The sequence below is a fragment of the Conger conger genome, chromosome 5 (assembly GCF_963514075.1).
Source record: "Conger conger chromosome 5, fConCon1.1, whole genome shotgun sequence".
In the NCBI taxonomy this organism is placed as follows: domain Eukaryota; kingdom Metazoa; phylum Chordata; class Actinopteri; order Anguilliformes; family Congridae; genus Conger; species Conger conger.
This window is the reverse complement of record NC_083764.1, coordinates 39,172,031-39,185,623: the sequence shown is the minus strand read 5'-3', so window position 1 is coordinate 39,185,623 and position 13,593 is coordinate 39,172,031. Positions and strand designations below refer to the sequence as shown.

General features: G+C 39.4%; 1 protein-coding gene across 2 annotated transcripts in view; it reads right to left on the bottom strand.

The window, feature by feature from the left end:
* LOC133129421 (F-box-like/WD repeat-containing protein TBL1XR1) overlaps window positions 1-13,593 on the bottom strand; it is a 69,452-nt gene that overhangs the window by 24,279 nt on the left and 31,580 nt on the right. The window contains exons 2-3 of one of the 2 annotated variants that reach the window (XM_061243504.1): window positions 12,846-12,910; window positions 2,568-2,636 (exon numbers count right to left, since the gene is read on the bottom strand). The gene's annotated coding sequence lies outside the window, so the exon portion shown is untranslated. The remainder of the gene's footprint in view (window positions 1-2,567; window positions 2,637-12,845; window positions 12,911-13,593) is intronic. The other variant, XM_061243505.1, reaches the window with a different exon arrangement.

Sequence of the window (13,593 nt, the reverse complement as noted above, 5' to 3'; positions counted from 1 at the left end):
GAATGATACACTATGCAGCCTAAAATGCACGTGTATTTTAAAATGTTTAACACAAATTTTAAAAGGTAGTAGGTGCATTAATGAGCAAAACACTGGCCACTTTCCAATACAAAGACTCAAATATTGACCTGTTCTTTGAATTGTGTTTCTGATCTCAAATTCAAATGAGGTGAACGCCAGGCCACGTGCAAGGACAAACCCTAGATACATGCACACACACATACGCACCATAACGTGCAGCACATCTGATATCTGTCTCACTTATTAATCCTCTGAATGACCCAATTATACAATGTCAGTGTAGGGAATGGCACTTTGACAGAACGAGGAACAAAACCAGAAGGGCCTCAGGAGGGAGTGAGGGTTTGTAAATGTCACTGAGCAGAGTCTGCAATTGGTCCCTTGTGGTGAGGGCTGGCGAATGAGAAAGCATTGGGATTGTCCAGTATTCGTGAGCTTGCACTGCACCGTGGCCCCTGCCTTTATGTGTCGTGGTGCCTGGGCAGTATGTATGCAGGATGCGGCATGTATCATAGCCGTGGGTGGCTTTGTTCTCCTCTCATCTCCTCTCATGACGTGAAGCATGTCCCCCCCTGTTTCCACGTCTGAGCTGTGCCCTTCTGTGCGTGTCTGCGAAATGCTAAGCTAGTATCGCGGCACTATCAAGCTGGGTTAAAATGGATAAACACAGGAGTCGCTGGATTGCTCGTTCTGCTGAGCTGCTGTTCTAATCTGCGGGCAGGCTACTCAGGCAGGCTCCTCAGGCAGGTTTTGAATCTGGACCATGCCTGTGGCCACAGTGGCCAGAAACTCAATGCCTGTGATCATTAATTTATACAGGGTGGGTTGGCAGAGAGTATTGATTGATGCAATGGAAAACAATTATAATGTTAAAAAGGCTACATAAATAATTTTATGTTGATGTCAACACAAACACATGCAGCAATGCTACAGCAATGAACCTTCATCAGCCCTAAGACTAAAACTAAAACTATTTTCATTTGTTTTCTCCCTAAAGGTATAATTCAGTCAATGGTAGGTTGATTAAATAATCAGGTGATTAAATTTTTTTGGAAAACATGCAACCCCATCATCCCTTTTCTGACACCCCTGGTTTAGACACTTACACACTTTCCACAACAAGCTCTTCAATTAGTCTTTAATTGTATAAATAGTTATAGTTCTTTTGACTGCTTCAGCTCAATACTACGCCTACTGGGTCAGCGCAAATGAAACGCACCACCACAAAACAAAAGCTCTTTACCCAAAACAAGCGGAAAAGCACTCCGAAAAGGAAAATACAAACACGGCACGCGTCAACCGTACCTGGACAAAGATTTGTTGCAAAAAATTACAAAGAGGGCTATCAAACAAAACTTGACGCCCTGGAAGGAATCAGCAGACCACGGCATGGCTATAGATTTGATGTCATCAGACATTAGCCGTTACAGATTTTGGTAAGCAGTGAGCTGAAGGTTAAAAACTGTATGTGACAAACGGGGGTGGCGACTGGATGGGAAGTAATGAGGCCTTGCTGGCCAACGCTCTGACAGAGGGATCAATAATAAATTTGTTTTAATCCCCAGCAGTCAGAGCCCATCAGGGAAGAACACGTCTCCTCGTTAGCAGGCTGATGTTTGGCCCTCAGAATGACATCGGAGACTTGCCCTTTTGCCCTTCTCACACATACATAATGACTGAATAATGAAGCACTCTTTGCATGAATATATACAAGTACATTTATTTTGTCATTTTTTATTCATGTTTTTTTTACTGTACGTTTTATGTGTTATATGTATCCTATTGTTTTATACTGACACTGTCAGCTGCTAGCTTGGTCAGGTCTCTCTTGAAAAAGAGATTCCGGATCTCAATGAGACTATCTGGTTAAATAAAGGTTAATGACGATAAATGCAATCCCTGATGTGGCAAATAGTTACTCAAGCAGGTTTGAAATCTGAAAAATAGCTATTTTAAGTGAATATTTTAATATTTTAAGATATTTGGTGCATAGCTCCACAATGCGTCTCGATTGAGTCAATTCTGTTTATTCAGTCTTGATATAGCTGTCAACAAGTTAACAAACTATTTTTTCCTCACGATTGTAGCTATATTGATAGGCTTCCGAAAACAAATATTACTGAAGAAATTTGAATATCGTATTCTGAACAATCCTAATATTTTCTTTGAAGACTCAAATAAAACAAAGAGGAAACGTGTTACATCTCTCCGATCGGCTTAAACTGGATATTGTTCCTTTGAGAAATCGCTTTTCACAAAAATGTAAGATTTGAAAAACTACCTACAAAGAATTACATGGTCTATACCCTGAACATATTCCTTAGCTACTAACACTCCTCATCTACCAAAACAGATTTCCTGAAGCAGGGAATTTGCTTAACATGTTCAAGCTTAAAACCTGTCTTAAAACAGGTACTTTGAGCAATATTTGTCCAAAATATATAAAAAAAAGAATAGAAGAATAAGACCTGAAAGAATAATTTATTCATTTACTTCTACGTGTCTATTACTTCGTCGACAATTTTTTGAAACGTAGTAAGACTTACCACAGTATTAACTCTGAGGTTTCCACAACAAAAAGGTTTTACAAGAGTACTGCCCCAGAGTCTGAGCACCTGCAAAGACCAAATAGAGAAAGAGAGAGAGAGGAAAAAAATCATTATTCCGAGTTCAGATTCCAGAAAGTTAGAACCTATTAAGATTCACAAGACTGTTGAGACTGTCAATGAGGGACTGTGATGCATTTAGAACAATAACATTACCAAATAGTGTTTTTATAACTTCAGCAACTTACTAGAATGCTGTAAAATAAATGCTAAAAGGACAAACGTCCAAAAGTGTTAGCTAAAAGGACAGACGTCCCAATTAATGTGATGCCCTGATGCATCTTTTCAGAGACCATCAATGCCAGTTTGGAATTGACGGTATTGACAATCCAAAAGCATATCTTAATTTCAATATTTCAGATGAACAAACGGAAAGAGACATGTTTTTGGGACAAGAGGCCATTGTTGTTATATCATACTCAATCCAAAATTGAGGGCATTCATATCATCTCAGTCAGTGCACTGTACTCATCATATGCTCAACTGTACATTGGCACAAAAACGGTAAAAGCGAAGTGAACTGGCTGAAAAACATCCCAAGGGTACAGCTAGCCTCAGTGGCCTCTTGTTTTGTGCGGTATGTAAATCGGCTCCTGGGACTCCAGCCACTTCTTTCACAAACGGAGTCTCTCCTACCCGATCTAAGAAGGCTTTTGTGAGACTGCACCTGCTTGGTGGGTATCATTGCTAGTATCCGTTTTGGACAGAATTAAACACATTGACTCAGATTTCTATGTACTGATTTGTTTTCTTCCACCTTATTCTTGAAGTTGGCCAAGACATTTCTGGCCCGGATGTCCGGGGCGATTGGAAATTCTTTCCTGACCAAAATCTTGCATCTGCGTGGATGAGAAATGAGAACTCTACCTTGCCAGCACTAGTCTTTGACTATAAAGTAGAGGGATATTGCACCATATACTTAAGTAAAACTAGACAGAATACTCAGCTTTTAGGTATTTTTGTGCATTTTGTGCAGAGCCATTTCAGTGCACTATATTATTTGGGGCATATTAATGTTATGTAAATTGCAGTAGTCAGGTTTAGCGCTAATCTCCTGTTCTGTACCCATCTTCAGTTTCTGCTAGTTTTTGGGGCTAACTGCCTTAGGTTCTCCCTTGAGCATATCACATTTTTAGCTCTGAAGCTTCTTCAACTTTTTGTTGCTTTAGCAATAAGTTAGAGATCATTATCTTTCTAGTTATCTCATTTCTAGCTTTCATGTATTTCTAGAATGACTCGCCATCCAATGTGTTTACTTGAACTTGAGCAGGTATGATGCTTCTGCACACTTCAGAATTCATTCTGCTGCTATCAATGCATTCTGCTGGCACCATCAATGAAGACAAATGAGCCTTGAGTACCTGTAGCAGTCAAACATGCCAAATCCATAACATTCCCACCACCATGTTTCTCAGATGAGGTGGGGGGGGGGGGGGGGGGGCTCTATACTTTGCTCTTGCAATCACTCTGATACAAGTGAATCTTGGTCTCATTTGTCATTTTTTTCCAGAACTCTCCAGGCTCTTTTAACCCCTGTAGTAATGTCCTTCTGTGGACAGTAGTGACTGGCACATCCATGCTTGCCTCCTGAAGAGTCTTTTTCATCTGTAAGACAGGTGTCTGGGGGCTTCTCTTCATTATTGCGATTACTGTGCTCACCAGGCCTCACATTCCTCTTCGTGAGGTTCCAAATAGTTTATTTTGGGAAGCCTAAGGGTCGGGCCTATATCTCTGACTGTTTTCCCCTCTTATTTCTCAGCTTCACAATGTCTTCCTGGACTTTTATTGGTACAGCACTGATCCTCATGTTGACAAATGGCAATAACCGACTCCAAAGGCAACCAAATCCCAGAATCAAGATGAGATACTGAAAGCATTCTTATACCTGCACTAAGGAAGAAATGATCATACCCGACTAATCAGAAACACCTGGAAAGCCATTTGTCCCAAACGTATCTGTACAAAATCTCATTTTTATATTTACACCGTTTCAGTCGGATTCCCTGCCTAAAATAGACTTGATTTATTGTGTAGCCACCACGATACGGTGTTATCATGTTACTGTATATCACGTAAATATTGGGCCTGAATGTGACCACAGAATTTTGAGTCCACAACCCTGTCTGTAACAAAGTTTTCAATAGCAGCAGATTGGGCACATATCATGCCAATCAAGTCTGCCGGGCAGAATCCATAGGGAAGAGGGACGAGAACACGAAGAATTATAACTTTAACCTATGTATTTTAGGCCTGCACATAGCCTAAGCGGCATGAACTACAGAATGCTGGTCATCTGTGAGCACGATGTCAATGTAAGTGTAAATCCGTAATTTGGCGATTAGCAGTCATAAGCAGTATCGGTTACATGGTAAACAGTTTTCAAAATTGGATGGTAGCTATTTATCAGCACTGATGATTTGCCACATCCCTAGTTCAGAGTCCACTGCTAACTAAGAAAGAAACGGTATTGTGTTCTTGCTACCTTGCTACCACTCATTCTTGGCTAACATGGGAATTTTCATGATTTACCACAAAGAAAAAGTTTTCAGATTTGCCTACTATCAGTCAAATTCTGGGGGAAAGAAAAACCTGTAGGCTACACAATACATCATCTGTGCATGTTAGAAAAGGGCATTCAGGTTTGAATCTACCCCGAACACACGCACACACCCACACACACACGCTTCTCACTTCTGCCACACATTTCTCACTTGCGCATAACTAAAGGTTTCCATAAATAGTCTAAACCACTTTCTACAGCTTAATGTGTGACTGTAAAGGAACGAAAACTTTCCCTGCTGTGCTAAAAACTCTGGTAAGTGTTTCAGTGGCACAGATACACAGGTACCTGCTGTTTTGCCATTAAAAAGGAGTTTTGCTGCCTCACTACAAGAGAGTATGTTCCTTGCCATTGATCACTACCTCTTCGCACCTAGATGTGCTGTTATCAAATAGGCACATCACAGGGTCAAAACAGGCAGTGCATTAAATATGCATACCCATTATTAAAATTCCGTCACATTTACCTTCATAGAAATTAGATCACAAACAGAAAGCGGTATAGTGCATACCACGCTCAAATGACTTAGTTTGGCTCACAATGAAACCAAGTCTGAATAAATTATTGGTGTGTTTATGAATAAAGTTTGCCTGACTTTGACAGTCTTAAATGGACATTGTATATAGATGGGCTAACTGTGACTCAGCCTTGCTTCTCAGCCCACCCTGTGGACTGAATTTCATTGCATTAATCAATGCCAATTGAAGTCGGACTGGTTAGAAATACAATAGATTGGTCACACTGAATGCACCACCTAATGAGATGGTAACACAATAAACCTATGTATTGCTTCCAAGATGTGGATTCTAATTCAATGTGTGATTAAAAAAATAATAGAAAAGCATTGCTCTCAAGAAGGAAAAGAAATATAGCCATCATTGTGAAAAATGCATCAATGTACACTGCATATAATTGTGTGTATTGAACTTAATTCTGGCATTCTTAATCTTGCATAGTTTTGATGAATATTTGTCATATTGGTCATATAGCCCAAGCCTAGTCTTGAAACTGAAGAATGACATAATTTTTTTATTTTTAAGATATATACTATGCTATATACTATATGTTTCTCAAATGTAAAAATTTTCCCGTAGACAGCTATGTGTATTAGTTTCGATTGACACATTGGTCAGTGCACATGTTAAACGATAAAAGCTCACAACATGAGTAAACACATTGAATGATAAATGGAGTGGTGATGAACAATAAAGATAATTACCAAATCAAGCCAGTTTTATCAAATCGAGTGTTTTTAATAAATCTTTATTAAAACCAGTTCAAATTGAAAAACAAACATAATTCAATTACTCTTTTTTCATAATTTATCAACTCTATTTTTATCATTTAATTTTTGTGAGTTCCATCCCTCACTGTAAATACATACAAGAGAAATTCCACAGTGAAATAATATGAATAAACAAGTATATGACTACTAATTATCATTAAACAAGCGTATCGCAGTACATATCGCTACATATTGTACCGTAAAGCATAATTTCTATCATAAAAATATATTTCGTAGATTGTATTTATATCTTCATTTTAATTACACAAAAGATGTAAGCCCTGCTCCTGGGACTTTCATTGGGAAGGACTTCTCCCTTGTTAACTCAAATCAGATACTAATAAGACATCTCAAGCACTTATTCTGTCTGTAAAACAACAATGAACAAGAAAAAAAAAAGCTTTTTCCTTTGACTTTTAGACCTGTCCATAGTATTGCTCAAATTAGACCAAGGGCTACAGATGAAAATTATGCTTGATTGAATATCCATATCCCTTATTTAGCCTGGAAGGTTCCACTGAGATACAATATCTCTTCTTCCAGGGACTCCTGGTCATGGCAGAAGCAAAAAAAGCTTGAAGTTTCAATAAACCCTTTTCCCAAAAGTGTTCTTACTCTATTGTTATTTTGAAAACAGGGTCTACAACAAAAAGGAACTGGCCTCTCTTCCTTCTACAAGGAAGGGGGGAGGGGTTCATTTTACAACCGCCACAGCACCTGCTGTGTCAGACTTCCCCTGACCTGACCGCAAGGACAAAGATCTCTTTGAAGCCTATGGCTGGTAATGCATCAGATGGAGCGACCTCCAACTTTCACCCAAATTAAACCCATCATCTGGACATCAGAGCAAGGCAAAAACAAAGAACTTCATGTCTATTTGCATATGCAATATGGGGTGGCAGTTACCGGTGACGAAATTCACAAGGGTGCCAATAGAATCATTTGTTCCATTCGAAGCCAGAAAAGCGCACATTTCAATGATATTTGACAAATTAGACAATTGACACCCATTCATGTATGAACTCACATATTCAGCTTTTGCTACTCTGCCATGAGTGTGATAGAAATTTTGAATAAAACCCGATAATTAATGTAATACTGTAAAATCATTTTGCACACTTGTGAAATGCAACAATTTGCTTCCAACAACATGCTAAGCCCTCCCTACTTCTAAAATTGAACTAAAGATAATCATAGTTAAAAACTTTGACGAATGAACTGTAGGCAACTAAGTTTAATTACGGTTTGCCATCAGTAAGGCTCTGATGATGTTTGGAGGAACTATACAAAACATTGAATTGCACACACAAAAATCATAGATTTTATAGAAGCTTTAGGAGATCGGGGGAAAAACTGCCATTTTTCGTATTTACAAAATTACGAAGCTATTATTAGAGCTGGATTAATCATTTTCAGACATCCCATCCCAGTTTCTAAACTTCAGACTGCTGATTTGCAAGAGATTTATGACCACTTGCAGGTATCAGGTGGTGACAAATTCCTGGAGACTCCTGGACCTTCAGAGAGTGGATGCCTGCATTTTGAATAAAACCTCTACATCCCTCGCCTCTCTGATTATATTCCATAAAGAAATTTCTGGGACATACTGCTCATTAACAATCTGGCCCGAAAGTACCAGGAGTGAAACGTTGCATTTAACATGGCAGGGGTAGACGTAACAGTCTTAATAGTTCTGAAAGTTCACACAAAGTAAGGTAATTCAAAACAATCCAATGTCATATGGTACAAGCGCAGTCTAGTTCATTTATTGATTACATTTATTTGTTTTTCATATCCTAACTGCATATGTGAAAATCTATGTGGAAAACTGTAGGCCTACCTCATTCCCCAGCTCCCAGTGAATATATCCAATATCCAAACAGCTATTATCAGTCAATGTCACGTCACTACATAAAGACAAGCTAAGCTATTTTTCATTGATGTTAAATTGAGTTAAGCAGGCTATATTTACGAATATGAGGTATGAGCTGAACAAATCAATCAACAGGTGAATCAATTGTTGATTTTTTTCCAACAAAGACCTCCCTGTCTATTAAAAACTCTCTAGTATAGGCCAACTACATTCTGTCATAGGCGGCATGCAAGTACCACTTGCAAGTACCGCTACTACTAGTACTATCATTGGCGGCATACATGAAACACTGTTAGGTTTAACCAGTCTGGGGGGTCTGCACTTTTGACTGTGTAGCAATCTCAGCAAGCTAGCATACAATTAAGCTAACTATACAATTTGTTGACAATTGCATACATTTGGATTCCTTGAAACACATACGATACAGTAGCCAAAAAGAAACTTTTGGCTACTGTATTGGCTACTTTTGGCAATATTTTTGGCTACTTTTGGCAATATCTCTAAAAATATTTATAGATTTATAGATTTAAATCTCCCGCCATTTCTTGGAAGAGAAGGTAAGAAAAGATAATGCTGCATGTTCAACCACCTAAGGAGTTTGGATTACATTTTGCCCCAAGACCCTGCTCTCCCCTACGTGTTTACGTTTTATTTCCTGCAATACTATTATTTACATATCTAATGCAGCACTTAAACCAATGTGTCAAATGTATTAATGTTAGCTAGCTACTAAGAAATATCTGTACACCATGTTCATTCATAAGGCTTACAGCCCAAATTCTCACTTATCATTGTAGAGAGCTTAGTTTAAACTGAAGCAGGACACTTATGTTAAGTCTTTGGAGACTTGAAACAAAAGCTTTATAGTTATAGGCATACAGAAGTATATGGACATAAAATTTCTTGCGTGGGTCTTAAAACTGTAGGATGTAGGCTTGCCAACTAATTCTTTTTAAAAGGACAAAACTTCCTCTTCAGTCAGGCAGCCAATTCCTTTGACTCTAAAAAACTCCAAGAGCGCATTTCACAAAAACCTGACCTTACCTTTAAACCAAACTCAAACCAAATTTGTGAAATAAGCAAACAATGTTTGCTATGGTACAGACGGTAAACACTTTACCCTTCCCGGTAGAGAAAAGATTTTAAAAGGTGAGCTGGCTCATGTCACCTTTAGGAAAAAAAAAAGGCTGTTACAAAACACAAGGCATCCTCTTTCAGCGAGTCTGAGCCGGGGGGAGATGAGAGGAGCTGATATGCCAGAGAAGAAAGACGGGGAGGCTCAGCACTGGCATTGATGAAAGGTGACCGTCATGCTAGGAGAGAAAAAGGACAAGTGCTGGTTGCATAACCATTGTGAAGCCCCCTGAGAGAGCAGGTCAGCTACCTAATGGCCGACACAACATCATGCCAAAAAATGGGTTTGTATTACAATCGCAACGATATCCAATTGCACGGAATGGCAGCTTCCCTTTCTCTATTCGACATACAATGGAACATATATCAAAAACTAGATATCCCTCTGACATTTTTTTTTTTTTTTCATTATTTCCATTTAAAAAACAAACATATCTCAGCAATGGTACACATTTATGACAAGTTCTTTGTTAGCCTACAGGATTCCTCTACATACATTATTCACAGAGACCTCTGAACTGCCTAACCTCTGTTAGAAAGCATGAAAGGTTATTTAAAAACTATTCAAAATGAATACCTTCAAAAACACAAAACCGGATGAAGACATTCTGTTACTGAATTTTGCCTGAAAGGTGAGCATCCCATGATATTCTCAACAATACTCCTTCCGAAGGACATCTCCCAGTGACATTGCACAAGAGCCATTTACATCAGTCACTGAAAGGGCAAAGATGTGAAGAGAACAATGCTAGACCTCTTTGAGCTGTCTTTCCAGCTCGAATCCCCATTACCTCATTACCTTGGAGCTTTCAATGGCCTGGGCCAAATTCAAAGGTACAATAGGTAAGATTTTTGTGTTAAAACATTGTTACAAGACCATTGTAAATCCCTTCCTATCATTGAAATAGGCTCACTGACATGTTGACTCACCCTTTATAGTTAAATTTGGGTTTAAAAATATACCCTTGACGGACAGACAGACTGTACCAAAACATTGTATAGCTGTACGATATTATTCAAGCTCATTGGTTGAAAATTGGTTCTAACTGCCACAGCCAATGGTGTGTGTGTGTGTGTGTGTGTGTGTGTGTGTGTGTGTGTGTGTGTGTGTGTGTGTGTGTGTGTGGATAAACAGTGTTGTGGTTTGAAGGTGTTTGTTGCTGCGATTCATCTCGTGACCGTTAGTCTGAAAATACCTATTGTACCTTCAAGGCAAGTGCAATGTGCTTTGTCCTTTATTTTACTTTGGTGGTGGTGATTCAAACCATTAAATGCATGAACCAATTTCTCAATGGTAAATGGTAAAAGATTGACATTTATATGGCACCTTTATCCAAAGCCCTGTACAATTGAATCTTCTCACTTTTGGGGGTTAGGTGTCCTGCTCAGGGACACTTTGACACCCAGGGCAGGATCGAACCAAGCCAATGCAATGTCAGCCTGTACAGTTCAATCTGTACAGTAACTTCCCATTCCAAGTGATCTAGAGATAATCTCAGGTTGAAAATAGAACTTGAGAAATCAGCTTAATGTACATGACGACAAGCCTGCTAGCAAAAGGATGCACTTTCAGATTTGAAGAAGACACCTGCCTCAGTTTCAAAAAGTGGCAGATGTAGGCTAGAGGCCTTCACACTAAAGTTAAGGCAGCTGTGACAGATAAGATAGCATTGGCTGCAGTGTGAATTGAGCGTCTGTGATTTATCGCTTCTGCCTCCTGGGAGGTCACCTGGGCTGACAGAGTGTGTGACATTCACTTTCATTCACTGCCCAGGGATCCGAGTCCCTCTCTCTCTCTCTCTCTCTCTCTCTCTCTCTACAGAATAATACATGTACTGTAAGATGTGTACTTACAAGACATGTATGCACACACAAGCACAAGCACACGCACAAAAACAAACACACACACACACACACACACACACAGCTGGGTCTTTGTTGCTAGCAGGATCAGTAACAGCATTAGTGGTAGCCTAAATTACAAGATCTGACCTGCTTCCTTCACTGTTATTCACTGGTACTAGGCAGGCTAGAGTGACAGATGACTCACTTGAATCGCTTGAATCACTTAAACACACAGTCAATGAAAAGTTAACCTACAGCACAGCAGCAAAATATTTTTTCTCAATTAAAAGATACCAATAATGACATTCAGGAAGAGGAGATTTTCACGACAGTTGTGATTTGTCTCTCTTGTGTGTTTGGGTTTTTTACACTTTAGCTAAAAGCTGGCATTCTTCTCAGTGATGCATTCCCTTTAGATGAGTTTCTGGGAGAAATATAAATTATGCATGAATCCATCACTGCTTGCTAAAAAAATCCATAACGACGGGTAATTACCATCTCCTATATTCTTCAAGGGGTTTTTTTGTGGGGTTTTTTTTATGATTTATCATCATCTTATGATATATTTATTATCATCTTATGATAGCAAAAACCACAGCAGAAAAAATAAAATTATTTTTATTACTGGGACCCACAGAAATAATCAGCAAAGCCAAGGCTAGGACAATTAGAGACTAATTATGAGTTCTTCAGTGCAAAACATTAGAATGACTCAGTTACAGAGAAATGTGGAGGAAGTGAAACACAAATGCACAAACAATGTTACCAAGGACAGACGAGAACAATATCATACTTGTACATTCCACATAATTGCTGGCAAGGGAGCAGAGTGCTCACTTTGCCACCTGGTGTCGGTAGTGCAAAAAACAAACCCTAAACCACTATGGATTATGGGTAATCTTGTTACAAATGATTGATCTGTCTGTTACAGGCTGAAATACAACGCAGCTGCCCCCTACTGTTGGAACCTCGCAAATATTTTTTTCCCAGCCGGGGGCATTCTTGCCGCAGAGGCAAAACGTCAAATAAAACAGGAAACCACTGTAAAGGTGCTTAGGACATTCCTAGAAGGCCTGCACAGTTCGTAGGAACGACTCTCCTTGTTGCACAACATGCCATTCATTCAGTCTAAGTCTAATTGCCTTTCAGTGGTTTCAGGGTTGGGGAGGCAGATTTAATTAAACCTATCCACTACTATTTTCTGAAAAACACTTAAAATATTCTTCCAATTGCAGAGGTTACAAACTTATTTACTGGTGTACACTGTCAATAACTACAAGTGCGATCCTAGGGAGTCAGCCATCTTGGATTGGCCACCCTCTTAAGGCAATCATTTGAAATGCTGAAAAATTTGACCAATTTGCACACGACTCCAACTCTGAACCACACAAAGATCCACACAATGCTAACGATACAATGCTAATGCCCCCTGAGAAATTATGAAGCTTTCAGGCCTCGGCCTAAATTCCTCGGCCTCCTACGATTGTCCTCCAATTAGACTGTGCAAAAGCTGACACTTACCATGTGACCAGGTTTTCAGATGTTCATTGACAATCTCACAGTATGAAACTGTACCCTTCTTCAGTCTATGGAGAAAAGAAGAAAAAAAAGGTTAGACGCTGGTCAAAATATACCATGAAAATCAAACTAAAGCAGACCATCTTAGAAGCCTGTTTCTGTAACAGAACACCAAGCTGATTCACCAATATGCCAATGTGTATGTGTATGCACATTCACACACAACAAACACACTTAATTTATATTTTTAGTACCTTCACAAAATGTTCTTGTGACTTTGTAAAACAAATTATGTCACCGTATACAGCTTAATTCCCTGCTGCTCAAGGATGATACGGTCAGTGGCTTTTAGAGAGGATGCAACAGTAAACAGACGGCCGTGTCACACCACCGCTCATGTGAGCCGTAATGGCACCAACACCCTGCCTGCACAGCGCAGACACGGGGCCAGCGTTTCATTAACCCTACAAGGGCCGAGTGAGCTTTTTCATTCGTCCTCTTGAATTCCACCCACGGCTGGAATTCAAGTCTCAACCCCCATATCTCCAGAGCGTCTGGAAAGGGAAGTTACAGTTTAGGGTTCCCCCTAAAATCCCGCCACGTGATTGGTCGGACAATTTTGTTTAGTTTTTTTTTTGGACTGCATTCAGCTCTTTAATCGGCTAGCACCGAGGGGGTGCTTTATTTAATTTCATCTGAAAGGTTACAGCCGCGATCTGCTTTTCATTACACGCAGGCAGGTTTGGGAAGA